Source organism: Eleutherodactylus coqui, chromosome 2 (assembly GCF_035609145.1).
Source record: "Eleutherodactylus coqui strain aEleCoq1 chromosome 2, aEleCoq1.hap1, whole genome shotgun sequence".
Classification (NCBI taxonomy): domain Eukaryota; kingdom Metazoa; phylum Chordata; class Amphibia; order Anura; family Eleutherodactylidae; genus Eleutherodactylus; species Eleutherodactylus coqui.
The window spans coordinates 64,732,450-64,745,004 of record NC_089838.1 but is presented as its reverse complement, the minus strand read 5'-3'; positions in this window follow the sequence as shown (position 1 = coordinate 64,745,004).

Sequence of the window (12,555 nt, the reverse complement as noted above, 5' to 3'; positions counted from 1 at the left end):
CGCTTGCAGATAGCTTCTACCCCTCATTCAGCCAACCGCTATTCCTCCTAATTTGGCTGAGTGTGCATACATTTTCAATTGTGAGAGGGCAATAAGTTCTCTGTTAGCAGCTCATCTCTTGCAGGAATAAAGGATTCAGTATATGGACACCTTAGAAGGGTGGTCCAACTTCTAGCTGTTTTCAGACATCTTTGTATATTGTATTGCAGCTGAGTCCCATTGACTTCAAAAGGATTCACCCTGCAGTACCAACCCTGGCCACTAGCAATGAATAGAAGATAGGCTAGCTCTCCTAGGAGGAGATGTAAATCAATGTAAAAATAAAATTACTTGGACTCACCTGGTATGGAGCCTGTCAGATGACAGGACTCCACACCTTAGGTCCAGGTAAGATATTTAGCCTCTTGAATAAATCCTGCCAGAATGGAGGGAGCCAGGAGAGCAGCAAAGGAGACCAATCCGTGGACTGAGTGCCTCGGTGATATATATAGGGTTACAAAATGTGCCCAAGAAAAAGTCCTTGCGCTAACTTAACTCCAACCCAACCCCGTCCCCAGTTAAGTAAGTCCCTTCCATTATTAACCTCTTTTGATATTAAGTTAGTGCAAGGACTTTTTGGGGGCACATTTTGTGACCCCTTATAAAACAACCCTGGCCACTATGCAATTTACAGAGCTGTCTGAAAACAGCTAGAAGTGGGACAACCCCTTTAAGGTATTTTGTAATAAAACAAATTGCTGTTGTTTTTAGTAATCATTGATGCACAAAGCTTAAGGGTGCGGGCAGACGAGCGCATAAACGGCGCGTTTTTGCGACCAAACGTATATACGTGACCATCTGAGGCAATGGTTTCGAATGTATTCGTTCGCACGGGCGATTTTACGGCGCGTAAAAACGGCAACCCGAAAAAAAAACGGAACATATGCGACCGAAATACGCGCCAACGCATATTCGATGGCCGAAAAGCTTTCTAGCTCTGGTCGTGATCGGTGAAAAACGTTCTCTCGGGCGATTATACGTTGCGCTCGGGCGATTTTCGTTACGCTCGTGCGAACGTAAATACGCCTACGCTCGTCTGCCCGCACCCTAAAAGTGTGATACCTGGGCAGTTTGGTGGCTCACTGGTTAGCATTGTTACAAAGCAGAAGGCTGTCTCCAGCTTCAAGTAGTAAACATTTATTGAACCATGCTAAAAGCAATGGGGTGCGCAGCCCTTAAAGGGGTTGTCCCGCGGCAGCAAGTGGGGTTATGCACTTCTGTATGGCCATATTAATGCACTTTGTAATATACATCGTGCATTAAATATGAGCCATAGAGAAGTTATTCACTTACCTGCTCCGTTGCTGGCGTCCCCGTCGCCATGGTGCCGTCTAACTTCAGCGTCTAATCGCCCGATTAGACGCGCTTGCGCAGATGGGTCTTTTCCCTTCGGCTCGGCTCGGCAGCAGCAGCGTTCTGGCTCCGCCCCCTTGTGCGCGTCATCGCGTAGCTCCGCCCCGTCACATGTGCCGATTCCAGCCTCCTGATTGGTCGGAATTGGCACATGTGACGGGGGCGGAGCTACGCGATGACACGTACAAGGGGGCGGAGCCAGAACGCCGCTGCTGCCGAGCCGAGCCGAAGGGAAAAGACCCATCTGCGCAAAGACGCTGAAGTTAGACGGCACCATGGCGACGGGGACGCTAGCAACGGAGCAGGTAAGTGAATAACTTCTGTATGGCTCATATTTAATGCACGATGTATATTACAAAGTGCATTAATATGGCCATACAGAAGTGCATAACCCCACTTGCTGCCGCGGGACAACCCCTTTAAGAGAGAACGGCAAAAGCATTTGGAGTTCTTTGCTGTTGTTTTTTTTATGGGCTGCGCACCCCATTGCTTTTAACATGCTTCAAAAAATGTTTATTTTTGCTACTTGAAGCTGGAGATGACCTTTTGCTTTTTGTCAATTGCCAACGAACCGTTTTGGTGTGTTTTTCTCTGTGCTTCTCCAAGGAATGCTTAACCCTTTGCAATCCAATTTTGGATTCAGGGTTTCCTAGGGGGTTTTCTCTTTCTGCCATTATACAATGGCACCATCTGCTGGCTAAAGCGAGTACTGCTGTATGGGACATGCTGGAGAGGCCCCTGAAAACAGAGCGGCCAGTAATATACAGTAAGAATACCCTGCCGGATGTCTTCCAACATCGAAGCAGTACAGGCTTCAATCAGAATGTTTGAAGACATCAAAGAGTGGATTGGAAAGGTTTAACAAGCTTGACAGTACTGTAATGTGGATGGTGAGCAGATGCTATTCTTTTTTTTTTTTTTTTGCAATAGCATTGTTGCCCTTCAATACTTGGGGTATTGGATTCAAATACCACCAAGGACAACAGAGCTTGCGTCAAATCCACCCTGCACATCCGTAATGTATATGTATGTCACAGAGGGTGAAGGGGTAAATGACACTGCTCACTAGGGTTATCGGAGGCCTGGATGGTTGTTTGTCCAGGAGGCTGTTGCTGGTATTCATTTTTACCAGCCACTTTTACTATTGGGAGCCACTGAGAGAGGGACACTGTTAGTATAGGGCATTTGCTGAGAGATTATTGGGGGTAACAGCAGGGTGGGAAGATACGAGTCATGACTGCAAGATGTTTTCATTGTGGTTTGAGCCCCCAAAAATGAAAGCAGATGTCATCAATCAGATGAAACATCACCTGTGATCACTGTAGGCAACAGCAATGTAATCACTATTATTGGAGGTACCTGCACTGCAATCACTAACACTGTATAGCTGGTAGCTGACTAATATATGGTGACTGTATTATTTAGAGCAGGGGTCCCCAACCGCCGGGCCGCGGCCCGGGGCCGGGCCGTTGGGTGCTTAGCGCCGGTCCGCGGCACCGCCGGGAACTTTTACTCTAAACACAAGGCCCGCGGGCCGAATCCGGCCCGCTGCCTTGTGCTATGTGGCCCGCGGCGTGCCGACGCCGCTGACCACCGAAGCGATTACCAGCGAGGGCGCCGCAGCTCCCCGCTGGTAATCGCGCTGATCCCGGCGCACACTGACGTCTGTGCAGCCAGGATACTCTTCCCCGAGTCCCCTGCTCATTAGTTCCGCAGGAGAGGACTCGGGGAGGAAGTGTTCCGGGCTGACGTCAGGGCAAGCAGACAGAGAGCGACAGCAGGGAGGAGGTAAGTATATGGGTTGGGGGGCTACTTATTACAGGGGAAGGGGCTGCCAATTACTGGGAGGGCTGGTTATTACTGGGGGCTACTTATTACAGGGGAAGGGGCTGCCTATTACTGGGGGGCTGGTTATTACTGGGGGCTACTTATTACAGGGGAAGGGGCTGCCTATTACTGGGGGGCTGGTTATTACTGAGGGGTGGGGGCTACTTATTACAGGGGAAGGGGCTGCCTATTACTGGGGGGGCTACTTACTACTGGGGGACCTGCTTATTACAGGGGGGACCTGCTTATTACTGGGGAGGGGGGAGGGGGTGTGCTTATTACTGGGGGGAGGGCTACTTATTACAGGGGAAGGGGCTGCTTATTACTGGGGGGGGGGGGGGGCTGGTTATTACTGGGGGGGAGGGGGGCTACTTATTACAGGGGAAGGGGCTGCCTATTACTGGGGGGCTGCCTATTACTGGGGGGGGACCTGCTTATTACTGGAGGGGTTGCTTACTGGGGGGGCTGCTTATTACTGGGGGGGGCTACTTATTACAGGGGAAGGGGCTGCCTATTACTGGGGGGGGCTGCTTATTACTGGGGGGAACCTGCTTATTACTGGGGGGGGGGGTGTTCTTATTACAGGGGAATGGGGTTGCTTATTACTGTGGGGGCTGGTTATTACTGGGGGGGGACCTGCTTATTACTGGAGGGGTTGCTTACTGGGGGGGCTGCTTATTACTGGGGGGGGGCTACTTATTACAGGGGAAGGGGCTGCCTATTACTGGGGGGGGCTGCTTATTACTGGGGGGAACCTGCTTATTACTGGGGGGGGGGGTGTTATTACAGGGGAATGGGGTTGCTTATTACTGTGGGGGCTGGTTATTACTGGGGGGGGACCTGCGTATTACTGGGGGGGATTGCTTACTGGGGGGGGCTGCTTATTACTGGGGTGGGGACTACTTATTACAGGGGAAGGGGCTGCCTATTACTGGGGAGGCTGCCTATTACTTGGGGGGGGGCGCTGCCTATTACTTGGGGGGGCGCTGCCTATTACTGGGGGTGGGGCGCTGCCTATTACTGGGGGGGGGACCTGCTTATTACTGGGAGGGGACCTGCTTATTACTGGGGGGGGGGGACCTGCTTATTACAGGGGGAGGGGCTGCTAATTACTGAGAGGTGGGGGCTGTCTATTACTGAGGGATGGGGGCTGTCTATTACTGGGGGGGGGGGAGATAAATTATATGCTGCCCTATGTGTGTTCTGGGGGGGGGGGATTATACACTACCCTATGTGTGTACTGCCAGGACATTCTAATGTCATAACTAAATAAGAATGCACTAAACTCCAACCCCCTTCATAACCCCGCCCCCTATAACCAAAGCCCCGCCCATGTCCCGCCCAACCCTGCCGGGCCTTGTAAAAATGGTCTTGCTTGAAGCCGGTCCCTGGTGCCAAAAAGGTTGGGGACCACTGATTTAGAGGAATACTAGAACTGAACTGCTGTATGTAAGCTCACTGCATCTGAGCCCATTGTGTTATAAAGGTTAGATTACAAAATATATATACATCCATTTTCTTGGTAGGGGAAATTCTGCATTTTGCTTTGTGGCCCCTCATTTATATGGCTATCACTGACTATAGTAACTAGTGAGTAGACCCTGAACCACCTGTGCATATTTATAAAGGCGTCAGCAGCCAGCACCCCAACATGCAGGATGTCTGTGGCTGGCAGCTCATTACATTGCCAGCTGGCTCACAATATAAGAAGTCCAAGAGCATCGCGCCGCAATGCAAGAATAGTAACAACCAGTTGTCAGTTTATTCATACAGAAGAACAGAGGTAAAATCATATGTGGTGATAAGCCATTCCACAAACCACGCCCCTTAACCACACCCACTTTTACTCTGGGTAGTGTCTTTTGGTGACAGAACAACTCTGTACTGTGACCTAGAAGGAAAATACAACTTTCTTGTCTGTAAACCTCCTGGAGGCTGTGTTCTTATAGCGTTATATTAGCATCATATCTTATACAATGCACACGTATATAGCATCACTGTGTACAGGGGAAATATGGGGGAAATATTATCGACTACACCGACTATTTGTGTATTTTACCTGTTCTTCTCAAGTATTTTCTGATCACATTTTATTATTTTCAGAGACAGGAGGTTACTTTAATGTTTATGGCATTCAATGTTTGGGTAAAAGAATATGATAATTTAATATCTGCAATTGTTAAGAATTATTTTTATAATATAATAAAGCATTTTAATGAGAAGAAAGGAGGTGGAGGTCTTTTGTTTGTTTTTATTCTTTTATATTTTTAAACAATTTACCTTTTTTCTAAAGGCTATGGACATCTTTGGGGGGCATATTTGGGATTTCAGCCGCACTTAAGCAGCGCTGCTGATTAGAGCCACCTGATTGGCTCTTCAGCAACACGTGACTACACTGCGTGCACGCGGATTCCCTTAAGCAGCTGTGCACTACACACTACAGTTAAGCAGCCGTGCACTACACACTACACTTAAGCAGCTGTGCACAGACCCCCCTTTAGGGTTAGGGTTAGTGCTAACCCTAAACCTAACCTTAACCCTAAACCTAACCCTAACCCTAAACCTAACCCTAAACCTAACCCTAAAGGGGGGTCTGTGCACAGCTGCTTAAGTGTAGTGTGTAGTGCACGGCTGCTTAACTGTAGTGTGTAGTGCACGGCTGCTTAAGGCAATCCGCGTGCATGCAGTGTAGTCACGTGTTGCCCAAGAGCCAATCAGCGGGCTCTAATCAGCAGCACTGCTTAAGTGCGGCTGAAATCCCAAATATGCCTTTGTGGGGTCATTTTTTTCCAACTAAATGCATGTGTTTTGGGCTGGCCATTATTTCTGAAAATCCTACTGTGAAAGCCTAATCTAAGCCCTAGCTGCAGAAAACAAAAAACGCATACATCACCTTATAAGCGCTCTCCAACAGCGCCACAGCTTCTCCCCGCTGTTTCTCTTCATCATCTTCTGGCCGGGGATTGAAAAATCCCCGCCTCATGAAAGCGCTGGCTGTGATTGGCTGACGCTTAGCCAATCACAGTCAATGCTCTATGAATAGCTGTGATTGAACCAACTGGACAGCATGGGAGAGGTGATGTATACTTATTCCTTAATTTATTTTTCTTCAGCTACAGCTTATTTTCGGGGTAGGACTTATATTCCCCCCCCCCCCCCCGAAAATCCTCGCATGTGATGCTACAAAGTTGCGCGACTTTGAAGTGCTACAAAATCACGGCAATGCCGTGTTGCCCGTGTGAAGAACGCCTTGGGCTACATGTTAGCTGCACAAAACATACAAAATATGAACTGCATTCTTCTGAATGGAGTCACACATGTGACTTTTTTTTTGCTCTCACAGTGATGCTACGAGGTAACGCATTGTGCATTGTTTCAATGGAACAGTCAAACACATTGCATGCTGTGCGATGTGCACACGAGTGCAATGTGTTGATTCCCATTTAAATCGATGGGAAACACTTGCGATCCTCCAACTCACGTGAAACAGGCACAGGAGGATCACAATTTTCCAGAACTGCTGCGAGGCATTTTTGCATGAAAAATGTCTTGCATGTACAGGTAAAGTGCACATTGACAAGCGCAATATCAGGCTGAAATATCATGCTCACCAATGTGAACCTAGACTTACAGATTAAGTAACAATTATTACATGTATTTTAACTTTTGCTCTTTAGTTCAAAAAATATAAAGCGCTGTATTCTTTCCAGTCCTCACCCTGGTCATGAATTAGTAACATACTTAAGGATAGTTCTCTAAAATTACAGTACCACACATCTGTCTAAATAGATTTTAAAATATCAGTTTGCAAATGCAAAATTGAAATCCAAAAAAAAAGTACAGTATAAAAGTACATAAAGATGTATCTCACCGGTTTAACTTAGACGTTTAGATTACTTTGTTGGAGCCAGATGCATAAAGTCTGCCATTTATCTCCCCACCAAAGCCGAAAGGAGTTTCACCATTACCTAAATTTCCAGTCTTAGAATATCCCAATTTATTTGTTCCTCTGAATCCACCAAGGAGTCCACCTGTAAGATTATCAACTTCAAATCCCTCATTATTAACTAGTTTTTTAGTAGTTCTACCAATACCTTCTGTTATTTCACCAGCCGATGATGCAACGTCATTCAATCCTTCAAGAGTATTACCTAACATTCCTGATAAAGAAACAACCGATCCTGTCACATCATCAAGTACTGGAGTCAATGTTTGAATGGTATTACTAACTACTCCTGTTACATCACTAACTGCTTTTGGTAGCAATCCTGTGATATCCCCAACTGATGAACCTAATCCTGCAATAGTTTTACTAATTCCTCCTGTTAGAGGACCAAGAAATCCTGTCACATCACCAATTACTCCTGTTAGAGGACCAATCACTCCTGTCACATCACTAACTACTCCTGTTACAGGACCCATCACTCCTGTCACATCATTAACTGCTCCTGTTACAGTACCAAGCAATCCTGTCACATCCAAAAGTGATGAACCTCCTTCTCCAACAGTATTACCAAGTCCACTTGTTACAGAACCAAGCGATTTTGTCAGATCCCCAACTATTGGGCCTACTCTTCCAACAGTATTAGTAGCTCCTCCTAATAATTCACCAACCGTTCCTGTCAGATCCCGAAGTATTGGGCCTACACTTCCCACAGTATTAGTAACTCCTCTTAATAAGCCACCAACCGATCCTGTCAGATCCCCAATCATTGTACCTACTCCTTCAACAGTTTTATCAATTCCTCCTAATAAGCCACCATACGATCTTGCCCTATCTCTAGCAGGACCTGCTGGTCCTAAAGGCATCTGAAGCACCTGGCCTACAACTCCTGGTGGTGTAACTGCAACAGTCCCAGGAACATCTTTTCCACCATTTATTCCAGCAACATTCAGCATTAGTCCATCAAGGCTGGGGGTACGAAGTGTCAGCTAAATAGGAAAGAAAGAATAGGTAACAATTAATATATTAGTGTAGCATGATAGACAGTGGTTTGAGGTATAACTCGTCTCATACTAAAATATGGTGTATGCTGTATTAAAAAAAGCTGGTTTTATACAAACGTGTAGAGAATAAATACATATGGAATACAAATGTTTTCATAGCAGCAATTAAAGAGCTAATCTCATTATGTCAACCACTTCTGAAAAACTAAGGTTGGCATGATAAGTAGATTCAACCAAGGAAAACCCAAAGATGCACAGAAAGGGGTACTCTGCTTCCCCATAAATCATCCATAACATCTTTCCATTAACTTAAAGGGGTTGTCCCGCGCCGAAACGTTTTTTTTTTTTTTCAATAGCCCCCCGTTCGGCGCGAGACAAACCCGATGCAGGGATAAAAAAAAAAAACGGGTAGTACTTACCCGAATCCCCGCGCTCCAGTGACTTCTTACTTACCTTGTGAAGATGGCCGCCGGGATCTTCACCCTCGGTGGACCGCAGGTCTTCTGTGTGTTCCATTGCCGATTCCAGCCTCCTGATTGGCTGGAATCGGCACACGTGACGGGGCGGAGCTACGAGGAGCCGCTCTCTGGCATGAGCGGCCCCATTCAGAAGGGAGAAGACCAGACTGCGCAAGCGCGTCTAATCGGGCGATTAGACGCTGAAGATTAGACGGCACCATGGAGACGGGGACGCTAGCAACGGAACAGGTAAGTGAATAACTTCTGTATGGCTCATAATTAATGCACAATGTACATTACAAAGTGCATTAATATGGCCATACAGAAGTGTATAACGCCACTTGCTTTCACGGGACAACCCCTTTAACACTGCATCAATGAAATCAATATAACCTGCATATAACATGAAATGCCGATACTACCACGTGTACTAGAAACATATCTTTATTCCCTACCTTTATCAAATATTCACAAGTTAGGGCCTCCTGCACATGGGCGGGTCGGACCCTGCGTGCAGGATTCCCGCAGCGGAGTTCGATCTTGGTGCCCGGCCGGTGACCTCAGCTTACCACTCCGTTGGTCTTCTCCTTTCGGTAAATATGCCGTCCGGCACATGCGCAGTACAGAGTACGTCGCTATGGCGATAATGCAGCTCGTGTGGCCATTCTGCAATGATGATTACAGAATGACCATGGAAGCCAGCCGTGCGTAGCACGCACAAAATCGCAGCATGCTGTGCTTTTTCCCTGTTAGCGGAAAATAGCAATCGATTTCCGCTCATGGGCAGGAAATCGCATTCTCTCATAGCATGCCATGGGCTGGATTTGCTGCAGAATCCATAGACGGAATCCCGCTCTGGATTTCGCAATGCAAATCCACCTGTGTGCAGGAGGTCTAAAATGGATACCGTAACAAAAATGGACCACCACCAACCTTATAAATAAGTCATATAAATAGGTCATTCACAAGGTGTAAACATACACAAAAATGCCTACTATGGGTCAAACAATGCACACATACATAATGGAGAACTCATCTATATATATAAAAATGAATGTATGTCTGTCTGTCTGTCTGTCTGTTTGTCCTTTATGCGCTACTACACCATTCATCCGATCGCCATGAAACTTTGGGAAGTTGTTGAGTACACTCCTGGGAAGATTACTGGCATAGTACATCTATCCTATGATAAACGGTGCGTGTGCGAGCGTCGTCGACAGTTATGCTCCCCCACGTGGATCATTCGATTTCCATCATTGCCACTATTTTTCTCACTTCCCGATGTCGTAGAAACGTGAAATTTGGCATGAGCATTGATTATGTCATAAATAGGAAAAGCTAATGGGTCCCAACTCGATTATTCAATTCTAAGTGCAAAAGAATTAGCGTCCAAATTTTACGTACGGAATCTAATTCTCTAACTTCCCAATGTCATAGAAACTTGAAATTTGGCAAAAGCATTGATTATGTCATAAATAGGAAAAGCTAATGGGTCCCAACTCGATTATTCAATTCTAAGTGCAAAAGAATTAACGTCCAAATTTTACGTATGGAATCTAATTCTCTCACTTCCCGATGTCATAAAAACTTGAAATTTGGCACGAGCATTGATTATGTCATAAATAGGAAAAGTTAATGGGTCCCAACTCCATTTTTCAATTCTAAGCGCAAAAGAATCAGCGTCCAAATTTTACGTACGGAATCTAATTCTCTCACTTCCCGATGTAATTTGGCACAAGCATTGATTATATCATAAATAGGAAAAGTTAATGAGTCCCAACCTGATTATTCAATTCTAAGCGCCAAAGAATTAGCGTCCAAATTTTATGTACAGAATCTAATTCTCTCACTTCCCAATGTCATAGAAACTTGAAATTTAGCACAAGCATTGATTATGTCATAAATAGGAAAAGCTAATGAGTTCCAACCTGATTATTCAATTCTAAGCACAAAAGAATTAGCGTCCAAATTTTACGTACGGAATCTAATTCTCTCACTTCCTGATGTTCTCTATGTATATAAAACTGAATGTATGTCTGTCTGTCTGTCCTTTATGCATTACTACACCATTCATCCAATCGCCATGAAACTTTGGGAAGTTGTCGAGTACACTCCTGGGAAGATTACTGGCACAGTACAACTATCCTACGATAGGTGGCGTGTGTGCGAGCATCATCGACAGTTATGCCCCCCAGACAAAGATCGTTTGCTATCCATTTAAAGCACGAAAGCAAAAGGCATTACGAGCAAGCGTGTTCAACTATAAAATGATGCACCCGCCGAACGTTTTGCAAGACAATTGCTGGATATTGAGAATGCGGAGGTAAAATGAAAGCTGTGCTGTGATTGGTTGCTATTTCTTATACTGCTGAGGAAACATGAAAGCTGTGCTGTGATTGGTTGCTATATATTATACTGCTGAGGCAACATGAAAGCTGTGCTGTGATTGGTTGATACTTCTTATACTACTCAGGTTACATGAAAGCTGTGCTGTGATTGGTTGCTACTTCTTATACTACTAAGGTTACATGAAAGCTGTGCTGTGATTGGTTGCTACTTCTTATACTACTAAGGTTACATGAAAGCTGTGCTGTGATTGGTTGCTATATATTATACCGCTGAGGTAAAATGAATGCTGCGCTGTGATTGGTTGGTATTTTTTATATTGCTGAGGCAGAATAAAAGTTGTGCTGTGATTGGTTGTTATTTCTCTTTCTGCTGAGGTAACATGAAAGCTGCGCTGTAATTGGTTATTATATATTATACTGCTGAGGTAACATGAAAACTGCGCTGTTTGGGTGCTATATATTATAAAGCTGAGGTAACATGGAAGCTGCGCTGCGATTGGTTGTTATTTATTATACCACTGAGGTAACAAAAGCTGCGCAGTCATTGATTGTTATCTAGATATATAAAAACGAATGTATGTATGTATGTCTGTCTTCGCAGCAACGCGCGACGGATAAGCTAGTAAATATATAAACGATCAAATAACTAAATAGAATTTATATATATAAAGACGAAAGCCTTCACTGACTCACTGACTGATTCACTGACTGACTCGCCACTAATTCTCCAACTTCCAGATGTCGTAGAAACATGAAATTTGTCACAAGCATAAATTATGTCCAAAATAGGAAAAGCTAATGGGTCCCAACTCGATTATTCAATTCTAGCGCACAAGAATTAGCATCCAAATTTTACGTACGTAATCTAATTCTCTCACTTCCCAATGTCGTAGAAACTTGAAATTTGGCACGAGCATTGATTATGTCATAAATAAGAAAAGCTAATGGGTCCCAACTCGATTATTCAATTCTAAGCGCAAAACAATTAGCGTCCAAATTTTACGCACAGAATCTAATTCTCTCACTTCCCGATGTCATAGAAATTTGAAATTTGGCACGAGCATTGATTATGTCATAAATAGGAAAAGTTAATGGGTCCCAACTCGATTATTCAATTATAGCGCAAAATAATTAGCGTCCAAATTTTACATACGAAGCCTAATTCTCTCATTTCCTGATGTCATAGAAACTTGAAATTTGGCACGAGCATTGATTATCTCATAAATAGCAAAAGTTAATGGGTCCCAACTCGAAAAATCAATTCTACCGCAAAAGAATTAGCGTCCAAATTTTACATACGTATTCTGATTCTCTCACTTGAAATTTGGCATGAGCATTGATTATTATGTTATAAATATTTTACGTACGTAATCTAATTCTTCAACTTCCCGATGTCATATGAATTTGAAATTTGGCATGGGCATTGATTATGTCACAAATAGGAAAAGTTAGTGGGTCCAACTCGATTATTCAATTCTAAGCGCAAAAGAATTAGCATCCAAATTTTATGTACGTAATCTAATTCTCTCACTTCCTGATGTCGTTTTATATAAAGGAAACGTCGCATGGTTACCTCCACGTTG